The sequence below is a fragment of the Furipterus horrens genome, unplaced genomic scaffold, assembly GCF_987537825.1.
Source record: "Furipterus horrens unplaced genomic scaffold, mFurHor1.1.pri manual_scaffold_6, whole genome shotgun sequence".
Lineage (NCBI taxonomy): Eukaryota > Metazoa > Chordata > Mammalia > Chiroptera > Furipteridae > Furipterus > Furipterus horrens.
The window spans coordinates 176,154,710-176,169,652 of NW_028327176.1; the positions used below are offsets into that span (position 1 = coordinate 176,154,710).

Sequence of the window (14,943 nt, forward strand, 5' to 3'; positions counted from 1 at the left end):
CAGAAAAGCCAAAGGCACGGTCTTATATTTTGACTGGGTGAAGAAGACATTTTTGTAGAGGTTTAAAATAATATAATCTAGGCACTTATTTTTGTTTTCTAAATCTGTATTGGGAAAAAATTTAAGAAAACCACAGAGTGAGGAGGATGAATAAGGTCCCAGATGTTGAAAAGCTTGGGGTGTTCAAAGAGCAGGAAATGGTCAAGTACACCTGGCAGATACTTATTTTGCTTTTAGACATGCTAAGAATTTTTGACACAAAATAAATGTTAAAAAGGTAGAACTACATAAGGATACCAAACAATGCACATGAGTTTGTCTTATATTTACTTATTACTTATAATAAAATATTCTTTTCTCATTTATGGCTTAATTTTAAATAGGAAATAAAATATCTTGAGAAGAGATTCTGTATGTCATTATGTAACTATGGTACTTAGTTTTGCCAGTTAAAACCACAGAATGCCACGTGAAGGCCAATAGTTCATTGAGTACTCAGTGAACAAAATGAAGTAAGTTTTTTGTTTTGTTTATATATATATATATTTTTTGGATATTATAAAAAGAGGGTGGAACTGCCATTTTATTTTAAGCAGAATCATCCTTGATCCTGAAATATGCACAGAAACTTGAAGGGTTAAATAATGCCTTTTCCTATCCCAGGGGAAGAATTGTGAGTATAATGCTTTGCCTAGCACCCTCTTTATCTTCTTTGAAAGTGTTTGTTTTGGATCAAACATCAAATAGAGGCCTGGTTTTGTCAGAGTGGGGAAGATAGTTGAGGATATAATCACCCATTCCCTTTCTCAGTTGCAACCGTTATTGAAATTACAGAAAGTCATCTGACAACTAGTTGAGGTCACTTCTTTTCCCATCCCTGTTATCCCCCATCTCTGCTATAACATTTAGCAAAATTAGTAGCTGCTCTTGAGGCTTTTCATTTGTTTCTGTTACCCTAAATGTCATGTGTTTCTGTGGAACTGTGAACAGTAGTACAATTTTCCATATTGAATCAGATATTCTTGTGATCCAAGCATGCTTGGAAAAATCTTAGTGCTTTGGATTCTGTAACAACAGAGCTTTCCTTTGTGTCCACCAGCCTATGGATAGACAGTTGAAGGGCCCATTTCTTACCTACAGAGCGGACCTACCATAGCACAGTGAGCACAGAGCCCTCTGTGAATGCAGGACTTCCATTGGTCAGATCTATTCTGGACCATGATATGGAATCTAGCTCTGATAGGTGTGGTCAAGATAGTCTAATCCAGAAAAACCAGAGAAATTATTTGAATACTGTTCTTTTGAATCTTGAGAAAATAGAACATGTTCATTACAGCATTTTAGAAGCATGGAATTCTAAAAAGTCAATTAGATAATGGTATAGCCCCTGCATATTGACTTATATTTAGATGTGTCATGCTGTTATTATTTAAGAATTTAATATCTCAAGAAATACATAGAATTATAGAAAATTTGTATAATACAGAAAACCATAGGGAAGATAATATATTCCATCTTAATTATCCTCAATTTTCTGTGCATCTTAACATTTGAGGGCTTTAATGTGGCATTTTTTAAGGAACTTTATACACATTTTTATTGAGATAATTGTAGATTCACATCAGCTGTAAGACATAATACAGAGAGACCTGTGTAGGCTTTACTAAGTTTCCCCCAATGGTAACATCTGGTACAACTGAATCATAATCTCACAACCAGGATATTGATATTAAAGCAGCCAAGATATGGAACAGTTACATCACCACAGATACCTGATGTAGCAATTTTATGGCCACACCTACCTTCTTCCTTAGCCCCATCTCTGAACCCTGTCAACTGTTAATTTGTTCTCTGTGATTTTGTCATTTTAATAATATGATATTATATAAATGGAATCGTAAATATGATTGGCTTTTTATACTCAGAATAATTCCCTGGAGATTCACCCAAGCTGCTACATGTGTTGATGGTTTGTTACTTTTTATTGCTGTGTGGTATTTCATGGTATGGGTGCATCACAGTTTGTTTAACCAGTCACCCCTTAAAGGATATCTGGATTGTTTCAAGTTTGGTGCTGCTGTTAATAAAGCCACTATCAACATTCATGTACAGGTTTTTGTGTGAACCTAAATTTTTAATTTTGCATAAATATTTAAGAGGGTGATTGCTGGTTGATTGTGTAATAGTTGCAATTTTAATTTTAGAAGAAACTGGCAAAATGTTTTTCAGTGTCTGTGTCATTTTACATTTTACCAGCAGTGTGTCAGTGATAAAGTTTTTCCTCATTCTTGCCAGTTATTTGATGTTGTCAGTATATTTAATTTTAGCAATTTTGATTGGTATGTAGTGATGTCTCATTGTGTTTGTAGTTTGCATTTGGCTAACAATGGCTAATAATGTTGAACATCTTTGAGTTTACTTGCCATCTGCTTATCCTTTCGAGTGAAATAAATAGTATTATATTGTTAAATTGCACTTTCTGGTTGTTTATTGTTAGTACATAGAGATACATTTGATTTTTGCACGTTGATCTGGTGTCTTGTGATTTTGCTAAACTAATTTATCCTTAGAGATTTGCAGTAGACTGCATGTGATTTTTTTGTTTGTTTGTTTTTGTTTTTGTTTTTGTTTTGTTTTGTTTTTTTAAGTAGACAATTACATCATCTGATGACAGTTTTCTTCTTTTCCAATCTTCAGGGCTTTTTTGTGTTTTTCATGTTTTATTGTATTGTTTAAGACTTCTAATATGATATTGCATAAAAATGATGAGAGTCGATATTTCTGCCTTATTTTTTAGGAGGAAAATAGTCTTTGCAGTTAAATATGATGTTAGTGATAGTATTTTTTTCATATATCATTTGTCAGTTTGATTGTATTTTCTTCTACTCCTTGTTTGCTGAAAAGCTTTAAAAATTATAAATGGGTGTTGAATTTTGTCACAGGCACTGACTGCATCTATTGATATATTCATATAGATTTTATTTCTTTTTTCTGTTAATATGATGAACTATATTGGTTGATTTTAAAATATTGAACCAGTCTTACATTCCCTAGGGCAAATGCACTTGATTGTGATATATTGCCTTTTTCTATATTGCTGTATTTAGTTTGCTATATTTTGCTGACTTTGCCTCTATATTTATTATGTTTATGAGGAATATTTGGTTTTTTTTTGTTCTGACTTCAATATTAGTGCAATTCTAGCCCTTGTTCTTCCTTAATGTTATGGAAGAGATTAATTAGACCTGATGCTATTTCTTTATTTCCCAATCTACCTGCAATGTGTACTTTTCAGGGCCCTCAGGTATTCTGTTCAGAGATTTTAGGTGTAACCAGTAATGGTGATGAGCTGTGGGCAGCTTTTTCTACCTTGGCTGGCACCAGAAATGGCTTGCATATAATTTTAATATCTGCTTTTTCCAGCTAGAATATTTTGTATACATTTTCCCATTTTTAATGAATGTATATTTCTTCATATGGGTGTTTACCCTGATTGTCTTAGTGAACATATGAATAGATAATTTTTTTCATGTATCTGCGATTATTTCCTTAGGATAAATTGTTAGAGGTGGAATTACTATACTAAAAACTTTAGGAGTGTATCTTAGCTTTAAGTCAATCAATTTCACTCCCTCCAATATTGAGAGTACTTATTTCTCTATATTCTTGCTAAACACTATGAATAGAAAAATAACACTAATGACTATGCAAGGTTCTTCAACTTAACAATTTCCTCTCTAGGAGTTGCCCTGCGAATATTCTATCATGTATCTTACAAATGTAAGTGAGTAGCTGTCATTAACTCTATGTTTGTAAAACGTTGTGGTATTGGCACGTTTAGTTTGGGCTCATTAATACTTGAACCAAACATGAACCTTCAAGTGCCTCGAGCATCCTAATTAGGACAGAACTGACATGGCTGAGCTGAGCACTAGTTTTCTGTGCACAGTAATCATGGGTTGCTTGTGCATTCCATTCACCTTACATTAAAATTGTACTGTAGCTAGTCATGAGTGATTTATTAAATCCAATTTGAAAAGTCAGCATTCAGAGCCCAAGGAAAGTGTGTTTGCTCTTATATTACACATCCTTTTCTTTGTGATTATATTTACACATTTTTGTTATTTTCAGAAAGACACATGAACATTAAGAATACATATAGAATGGGAAAATATCCTTTCTAAAATATTAAGGCCTGTGTTCCAGGCCAGAACAGATCACTTGTGTATCAGCCCAGGTCCTGGCAGAGAAAAGATGGCATACTCAAACTAGGTAATTTGATTGCGTTTAGTGAAGGAACAGTTTACAAGGGTGAGCAGGGTATAGAGAAGTAACTGTGGGCTACTAAGAAGGGCAAAATCACAGCTAGGCTGAGAGTAGCGGCCTTTGGTGCTCCTCCAGTACGCAGGGCCCTTCAGGGAGTCAGTGTCAAAACAAATACTCTAAGTTTCTTTACCTTGGGCTATCCAGTCTCCTGCTTAAACTGGAAGAAAGGTCAAAGGGTAAGAAAGCCTCTTCGAAGCAGTGCACAAAGACATACCAAAATGAATGAAGGAAAATTTATTGAATTTAAACCCCCTACCACAAATTCAGAAGTTTCTGGCTAATTTGCAACCAATTGTATATGATAAGGAATGTTTTCTGTTTCACAAAATAGTCTATTTATAGTTAAAGATATAAAATGGTAATTCTTAACATAGTATAAAAATGATAACTCTTAGCAGAACATACTGTCAGTTTTTATTGGAGATTTATACACAACCTACTGTATATCTATTAAATAGAGGCTTTATAGCAGGAGAGAAGAGCTCCTGGGTTCAGGAGTCAGACTGAATTTGAATCTCAGCCTTACCATCTACCAGTTACCCAACTGGTAAATTTCTTACCTCCTCTAAGGCCTAATTTTTTTTTTATTTGTTAAATGGGAATAATAATGGTACCTATCACATAGAATTGCAGTGAGGATGAAATAAGATGATGTGTTAGTTACATGAACCAATGCCTGGCACATACCAAGTACTTAATAAATGTTTTCTATTATTTTTTTATTATACTTTAATGATTATGCTATTACAGTTGTCCCAATTTTCCCCTTTGAACCCTCTACCTGGCACCCCCCCTCCAATCCCTCAGGCAATCTCCACACATGTCCATGGGTCGTGTGTATAGTTCTTTGGCTACTCCATTTCTTATACTGTACTTTACATCCTCATGGCTATTCTGTAACTACCGATTTGTACTTCTTAATCCCCTCACATCTTCACCTGTTCCTCCACAACCACTACCACTTGGCAACAATCAAAACGCTCTTCATATCCATGATTCTGTCTCTGTTCTTGTTTGCTTAGTTTTCTTTTTAGATTCAATCTTTGATAGATATGTATTTTTGCCATTGTATTGTTCATAGTTTTGATCTTCTTTCTCTTAAATAAGTCCCTTTAATATTTCATATAATAATGGTTTGGTGATGATGAACTCCTTTAGTTTTTTCTTGTCTGGGAAGCTCCTTTTCTGCCCTTCAATTCTAAATTATATCTTTGCTGGGTAGAGCAATCTTGGCTGTAGGTCCCTGCTTTTCATGACTTGAATATTTCTTGCCAGTCCTTTCTAGTCTGTAAAGTTGTTGTTGTTTTTTTTAGAAATCAGCTGACAATCTATGGGGACCTTTCTGCTTTTCTCTTGCTGATTTTAAGATAATCTCTTTAACTTTAACCTTTGGCATTTTAATTATGATGTGTCTTGGAGCGGGCCTCTTTGCATCCATCTTGTTTGGGACTCTGCACTTCCTGGACTTGCATGTCTATTTCCTTAACCAAATTAGGGAAGTTTTATTTCATTATTTCTTTCAAATGGATTTCCAATTTCTTCTTCTTTTTTTTTTTTACTTCAAAATTAGGCCCTTTATTTTTGGATTGTCACCAAAAGTCACTTTGGGTTCAGGTGCATTGTAAAGTGTCAGAGGAAAAGTGAATCAGTAGGAGACAGAAAGTAGGGCTACAGGCAGTGCTGACCTTTCCTTAAGGGAAGAGAATCAGCCATAGAACAGAATACTGTTGGTTTTGCTGTGCTGAATAAAGAAAAGGAAGGGATGGCCAGCACAGAACCTGGGGGTGATTCTTGCACATCAAAGCAACATGATGACAGCAGTGGCAGCCGCAGCCTCCGTGCCTTCCTCGTTGACCTCCTCAAAGGATTTGTGCATGACCTTGGACAGAAACAGGTCTCTCATGGACAACATTCCAGAAAAGTCTGCCTTGGCCTAATCATAGGTGTCAGCCAATCCCAAAGAGTGAAGTACATCCTTCATGTTATAACACTCCTCCAGTTTAAATCTAGGTAGGACCACTTCCACCTCTTCTTCATCCATCGTGTCTGGCTTGGTCAACTCTATGAATTTCTCATAAATTTTTTTCCCACCGTTTCCAGATCAACATTTCATCAGGAAGCATGATAATCATATTCTGCTCTTTGCCAACATAAGGAAGCACCAGAACTTTGGTGAATAGTTCTCCTATGTAGGTCATATTAAAGGCAGATTTCTTAAACATCATTTGCACAGGCTTCTCCTCATTCTTGCTGACTTGAAATGATCGTTCCTTGGTGTGCTCTTTGTTAAACTCAATATCCAATTTCCTTTGAAGTAGATGGCATTCACTAGAACCTGACAAGTAGCCAGATTAACTGAAGTTGGAGACAGCAACTCTGTAATTTTACCTCCTGTCTTGTTTGCTACCCAAGAGTTTATGTTTTCCTGGCCTCCTCTGTAACTTTGAAGAAGTTGACCTCTTCCATCTCTGCTTGGAAGAATTTGTGGTAGTAATCTTTGAAAGATAAGTTAAAAACATAAGACTTTTCTCCCAAGAGCCTGTTGGCAGTTCTAAGCAAGGACTGCGTGCCAGTCCTGTTAACTTCAGTGAGAAGTGATTGGAAACCCTGGAGGATGTCTTCACCTCCACCTTTACTTTTACTTAAAGAAAATGCCAGGACCATCTGGACAGCAGTGTTTCCTTTGCCCCCAGGAGGATCATAGCCAGGGCAGAGGAGATGCTCATCAGTAGTAAAAACACATTTTCTGAGTTGTCTTCACCCAGCTTTTTCAAAAAGTTTAAGGTAAAAGTACCATTTGTTTCTGACAGAATATCCATGATGGGGAGTCCCAGAGTGTCTGTGTTGCAGTGGGAGCGAGTGAAGCAGCAGATTTCCAATTTCTTGCTCTGTTCTTCTCCTTCTGGCCCCCTATAATGTGAATGTTGGAATGTCTGAAGTACCAGAGGCTGCTAACACTATCCTCATTTATTTCTTGTTCTGATTGGTTGTTTTTTGCTTCCTTATGTTCCAATTTATTGATTGGATTCTCAGCTTCATCTACTCGACAGTTGGTTCCCTGAAAATCGTCCTTTATTTCAATTGATGTATTCTTCATTTCTGACTGGTTCTTTTTTATGCTGCTGAGCTCCTCACTAAGTTCCTTGAGCATCCTTATAACCAGTGTTTTGAACTGTGCCTCTGATAGATTGCTTATCTTTATTTTGTTTATCTCTTTTCCTGGGTTTTGATTTGTTGTTTCACTTGGGCCATGTTTCTTTCTCTCCTTATTTGGCTGCCTCCCTGGATTTGCTTCTATCTATTAGGTAGAGCTGCTATGACTCCCTGTCATGGTAAGGTGGTTTAATGTAGGCCTAGCAGTAGTAGCAGCCAGCCTAGATTCATAGTTTGGCTTCACCTGGGATCTCCAAGCCGAACAACATGAGTAGCAGCCATCCCAGATTTCTCTATAGCTCATTCAGGGTAGCCCTGGATAGAACATAGGTGGTGGCTGACCTTGGCCTGTACAATCTGGGAAATCCCAGTGCCTGTGCACCAGTGGACACCTAAAGACAACGTCAGAGCACCACCACCTTGGCCCTGCACAGCTGAGCCTCCACAGAGGGCGGAGGTTAGTGGTCAGTGGTCACAGCCAGTCCTTACAGCTGACTGGCCTGTGTAAATACCCCCCATTAACCTGTCAACAGCAATCAAGGCTCAACTATAAGAGGAGGGTGTACTCAGCCCACACGAAGGGCACACCTCAAGTACCCAGCTTCGATGATAAGGGAGGCTGTGTCACTGGACCTTACAGGACACCTAAATGTTTTCTATTATTATTCTAATTGTTAAGTGCGTACCTGAGACCAAGGACAAGAACCATGATTTGAGAGGACTGTAGTCATTTTAGGATGAAATTAATTGTTTAACCAAGTATAGTGTTCAGAAAAGATAGAGAGTCCAGCAATTAGGTGCACAGGCTCTGGAGTAAGGTCTTGGAAAAGTTACTTATCTGTTTATATATATATATGAACACATGAGCTTTTTTTCCTGGTGAAAATTACACAGAACTAATCTGGCCAAATATTTTCTAATAGAGATAGTGCTTTAATGACAGCATAAGAATTATTTGTAATTAGCACCTGAAAATACTAATCTGAGTGGTGTGGGCTTTTACTGCTTCCATTGCAGTTTATATGAATAAATATAAATTGATATGCCTAAACTATCTAAATTAGCTTTAATAAATCATTAATACATTTTTATGATTGGTCAGTTTCAAAGGTAAATTCCAGTCTTATGTAGGCCTCATCCACTCAGACTGCTTTTAAACTGTGATTTCAAATAGCATAGTATAAAAGAAAGAACTTGTGTTGTTGTCACTATTAATAAGACTTAAATTTGATACCTCACAAGTTGGATTCCCTTGGACTAAGATTTCATCTGTAGGTATACTACCATAGTTCCATGTTTGTATGGACAGTCAATAGACAACTATATGACAATAATTGATAAGGTGTTTTCCTTAATGACTTATCTGTCTTCAAACAATAATAATAAAAAAGAAAATATATTTCAGTCTAGACATGGATCTCTAGCAAATATAAGTTAGAAGTCAGTAGGTGTATATCATAGATACTGTAATAAAATTGCAATTGCTTTATTCTTACTTCACATTTTTACTGAAGGTCAGCCTAACATTGTAACTTAAAATGATTTTTTATTCCAATACATTTAGTGTTTCCATATGTTAACACGAGTTAAACTCACAACTTCACTGTAATAAACATAATCTGAACCAACTTCTGTTTGCCATAGAAAGCCATTATGATGTGACCTGATTTGATATTTTAAAAATTGCCATTAGTGACCTTAGGCACAAATAGAAAAGGGAGCAACACTGTGCAAGCAAATCTAAATTGTAAATAGAATGCTTGTCAGATGTGACCTCCCTGTTATTTCTTTTTCCTGAAATGAGACTTGCACGGTTATTTTGTAGTGGGAGAATTTCCAGTCTTTATGCCTTCCTTATTTTCTCAATTTTTTAGAACCATAGATTCCACAGTCCATCATAAACACCTTTGCATATCCTCAGTTACCATATATATCCCTCTTTGCCTTTAAATTTATTCACCCAGAAAATTTGTCATCCTGATTAAACCAAACTACCTACCTACTCATGTCTGCAACTGAGCAGCTGAGCACTAGTAAAGAAAATCACAAAAGCATGCCATTAGGTTATGACCACAGATATCAAGTGGGCCCTCCATACTTCCAACAATGTACTACATTTCCCTGGTCAGTTGAACTTCTTGTTTTCACAGTGCCTCCTTCATCTATGGCCCTGTGTCCTCTAATCTTGGTCATCCTTCACTGATCCTCTCAGTGTTCATTCAGAGAATAATCTTCCTATTGGCCAAAGAGCATAATGAACTTGCTGCTTGTTTCAGTAGGACAGACCTGGAGAAAATTACGCTAAGTGAAATAAGCCAGTCAGAGAAAGACAAATACCATATGACTTCACTCCTATGTGGAATCTAAGGAACAAACTGAACTAACAAGGAAAGTGGGATAGACTCAGATGAAGAGCAGAAGACAGCTAGTGGGAGGAGGTTAGGGGGTGAGAGTATTGAGCAAAAAGGAAAAAGGACTCATGGGCATGGACAACAGAGTGGTGATTACTGGGGGAAGGGGAGTATTATGGGAGTAAATGGTGATGGTAAAAATGATAAAGATTTTTTTAAAAGCAATCAGAAGAGACTTCTGTATTCTCCCATCATCATCAAATCTCCAAATCTACTTTCAGCTGAAAATGTACTCTGTGTTCCTTAGTTACGATAGGTGAACTGTCTTCTTCTTGGACAACTCTTCTGTGTGTACACTCCACAACTTCTAGCCTACTTGAACATTCTATTACTGAGATTTTGTCCTCTTTCCCCTGTATTATCTAATTTTTCATTTCAATTGCTTCATTTCCATCCATTTGCAAACATACTATGCTATATCTCATCATAAATAAAGCAAAATAAAATTTATCTTGGTCCTGAGTTTTTAGTGCCACTCTATTTCTTAAAATCTATTTTCAGCAAAGCTCCTTAAAAGAACTGTCTACACATCCAGTTTCCACTTCCTCTTCTCACATTCTCTCTTAAACCCACTCTGCTGAAAGAGCTATAATTAAGGTCATCATTCACCACTATGTTGACAGATACAAGGGCCAATTTCAAGTCTTTATTTAACTCAAATTCTCAGGAATATTTGATCCAGTTAGTTACTTTCTGTTTCTTGAAACACTTTTTCAAACTTGGCATCTGTGAAAATATGCTCTTCTAACTTTCCTCCTACTCTTCTGGCTCTTTCTTCTTTGTTTTCCTGTATGATATCTCTTCCTCTTCTTAACCTCCCAGTGTCAAAGGCCCCCAAACCAGTCCTAGATCCTGTTCTATAGTCTTCGTTCACTAGCATGGCTTTAAGTACATTTTAGGTGATGATGGTCCTCTGAATTTATATCTGGAATCCCAGTCTCCCCTGAGTTCCATATTGCTATTTCCAACTGCCTGCTTTATGTCTCTGCTTAGAGAGTAATATATATTACAAACTCATGCTCAAAATCAATGTTCTTTGTTTCAACTCCCAAACCTGCTTCTACTACATTATTCTCTATCGCAATAAATACCACTACTATCCAGGACTACAGTGTAGTACAAATCCAAAGTTCATGTTCTGATGGGTCAATTGAATTTTTATTTGAATCTTCTATTTATTTTTCTCATTGGGCGTCTCATTTGTTTGAAATAGACTTAATAATGTAAACAATTTGGTAACTCTTTCTAACTCTTGAAATTTTCAACCTGTCTGAGAAACTACTATATTAATTACATAATGAAAATGATCAACTATTATTTCTTTGTTTGAGAAATTATTGAAGACCAGATAATAACCTTCATAATAGCCAAAGAACATAATGCAAAAAATATTCTTTTAACTAGTTTCAGGTCTTGGAAAAATTTCAGCAAAAGGCTTTTTGATTTTTTAAAATTAGTTTTCACCTAGCATTTAGTGGAATGACCATACCTATATTTTGATTCTACCAAAGATGGCCATGTTTGGATTTGACCAACAAGTGGCAAATATTGTGTAGAAAATCCAAAAGAATTGACCCCAAACCTCCTGGGACTAATAAGTGATTATATATAGTAAGGCTGTAGGATAGAGTCACTTTCCCATATACCAGCCATGAACAAATGGAATTTGAAGTTAAAAACAATACAATTTACATTAGGATTTCCCGCAAATGAAATACTTAGATATAAATCTAACAAAATGTGTACAGCATATATGAGGAAAACTATAAGATTCTGATGAACAAAAATAAGAAAGAACCAATAAATGGAGAGATAATCTATGTTCATGGCAGAAAGACTCAATATTATCAAAATGTCAGTTCTTCCCAACATGATCTATAGATTCAATGCAATTCTAATAAAAATTTCAGCAAGTTATTTTGTGGATAGCAATACACCAGTTCTAAAGTTTATATGGTGTGACAAAAATAAAAACACCCCCCCTCCACAGAATTGCCAACACAATATTGAAAGAGAAGGACAAAGTTAGATGATTGACAGGCCTGACTCTAAGACTTAGCTATAAAGCTACAGTAATGAAGACAGTGTGGTATCGGTGAATAAGTAGAAAAATAGATCAATGGAAAAATAATAGAGCCGAGAAACAGATCCAAGTAAATTCAGACAACTGATCCTTAACAAGGAACCAAAGGCAATTCAATGGAACAATGATAATTTTTTTTTAGCAAATGGTGCTGGAACAACTGGACAACCATGTGCCAAAAAGTAAATGTAGACATAGATCTTATACCCTGCATAAAAATTAACTCAAAATGGATCATAGACTTCCAGCCAAGATGAAGGCCTAGAGCAGTGGTTCTCAACCTTCCCAATGCCACGACCCTTTAATACAGTTCCTCATGTTGTGGTGATCCCCCAACCATAAAATTATTTTCGTTGCTACTTCATAATGGTAATTTTGCTACTGTTATGAATCGTAATGTAAATATCTGATATGCAGGATGTATTTTCATTGTTACAAATTGAACGTAATTAAAGCAGAGTGATAAATCACAAAAACAATATGTAATTATATATGTGTTTTCCGATGGTCTTAGGTGACCCCTGTGAAAGGGTCATTTGACCCCCAAAGGGGTCATGACCCACAGGTTGAGAACTGCTGGCCTAGACAGATACACTGTGCCTTCCTCCACAACTAAGAAAGAATACAACTATCTCAAAACTAGAGACAACCAGAAGTTCCATAAAATCAAGCTGCATGGAAGTCCAACAAACAAAGATATAAAGAAGAAATACTCACCCAGACAGGTAGGAGGGGTGGAGCCGGGGTGGAGAAGACACAGTGTGATGGTGGCAGCGGTGGTGGCAGCAGTTGTGGCAGCAGCGGCAGACTGGCAGAAAGCACAGTCTCACATTTAAAAAACTAGGGAGGGACACCTGGGGAGTACTCCCAGCACCAGACCAGACCATGCAGCTCACGGTCCCATCACTGGGGAAAATAAAGCCTCATTGCTTCTGACTGTGCAAACCAGTGGGGGTTGGGGCGGAGGCAGAAACTGCCAGTCTCTCAGTAGAGTCTGCTTGTTTAAAGGGAGCCCATGGTCCTAGAACATCTGCAAACCCTCCCACTCTGGAAACGACAGCCAGAGCAACAGCTAGAGAGGCACCAGTTCGATACAGAAGTGGGAGGAGTGCCTGGAAAAGGGGCGAGTGCTAAGCAAGCAGCGTTGTTCCCTCTCAGAACCCTCCCCCACATACAGAGCCACAATGTGGTGAAACGGGTCGCCCATACTGACGAATACCTAAGGCTCCACCCCTTACAACATAACAGGTGCAAGAGCTCTACCTAAGACACAGGCAAACAAAAACAGGAGCCTGTCAAGATGAGGAGACAGAGAAGTATGGCCCAAAAGAGTGAATGTATCAAGGTTCCAGTGGGATAACTAAGTGATGAGGAGATAGCCAACCTAACAAATGAGGAGATAGCCACCCTAACAGATGTAGAGTTCAAAACACTGGTGATAAAGATGCTCATAGACTTAACAAATATGCTTAACTATGGCAAATGCATAAGGGAAGAAGTGAAGGCTATGCTAAGTGAAACAGGGAAAATCCACACAAAACCAATGAGAGGAAGAAAACCGGGGTTCAAATCAATGATTTGGAATATAAGGAAGAAAAAAACAGTCAACCAGTACAAAATGAGGAAACAACAATTGAAAAAAATGAGGAGAGGTTTAAAAACCTCTGGGACAACCTTCAATGTGCCAATATCCAATTCAAGGGAGTGTCAGAAGGAGAAGTTGAAGAGCAAGAAATCGAAAGCTTATGTGAAAAAATAATGAAGGAAAACTTCCCTAATTTGGTGAAGGAAATAGACATACAAGTTTGGGAAGCACAGAGAGTCCCAAAGTAGCTAGACCCAAAGAGGATCACACTAAGATACATCATAATTAAAACGCCAAAGGTTCAAGATAAAGAGAGAACCTTAAAAGCAACAAGAGAAAAGCAGAGAGTTACCTACAAAGGGGTGCCTATAAGGCTATCAGCTGATTTCTCAGAAGGAACTTTGCAGGCAAGAAGGGACTAGCAAGAAATATTCAATATGATGAAAAGCAAGGACTTAAAACAAAGACTACTTTATCCAGCAAAGCCATCATTTAGAATGGAAAGGCAGAAAAAGTGCTTCCCAGACAAGGTAAAGCTAAAGGAGTTCATCCTCACCAAGCCATTGTTATATGAAATGTTAAAGGACTTATTTAAGAAAAAGAAGATCAAAACTATGAACATTAAAATGACAACAAACTCACAACTATCAACAACTGAATCTAAAAAATAAAAACAAAAACAAACTAAGCAAACAACCAGAAGAGGGAAAAAAAAAAAGGATCACAGATTGAAATGTAAACTGCAAAACTATAAAACTCCTGTAAAATAACATAGGAGAAAACATAAATGACCTTAGGTCATTAGATACAGCACCAAAAAGCATGATCCATGAAAGAAATAACTGATTGCCTGACTTTATTAACACACAAAAAAATGTATGCGCTATGAAAGATACTCTCAAGGCAATGAGAAAACAAACCACATACTGGAAGAAAATATTTGCAGAAGGCATACTGATAAGAGGCTGTTATCTAAAATATACAAAGAACTCTCTCCAAACTCAACAATAAAAAGAGAAACTGGATTAAAATTTGACCAGAGACCTTACCAAAGAAGATACATGGCAGCTAGTAAGCATATGAAAAGATTTTCCACATCATATGTCATCATGAAAATACAAATCAAAACAACAAAATGCCACTGTACACCTATTAAAATGGCCATTGACACAACAAATGCTGGCAAGGATGTGGAGCAACAGGAACTCTCATTCATTTCTGGAAATGGTGCAGCTATTTTGAAGGACAGTATGGCTATTTCTTAAAAAATTAAATATACTCTTACCATACAATCTAGCAATTTATGCTCCTTGGTATTTACCCAACGGCAGTGAAAAGGTATGTCCCACCAACACTTGCACACAGATGCTCGTAGAAACAATGGA

General features: G+C 36.8%; 1 protein-coding gene and 1 pseudogene across 2 annotated transcripts in view; one reads left to right on the top strand and one right to left on the bottom strand.

The window, feature by feature from the left end:
• The window catches only part of AIG1 (androgen induced 1), a 224,912-nt gene that overhangs the window by 6,342 nt on the left and 203,627 nt on the right, over window positions 1–14,943 (top strand). The window lies entirely within an intron of this gene.
• On the bottom strand, window positions 5,972–7,145 carry LOC150007871 (serpin B6 pseudogene; annotated as a pseudogene).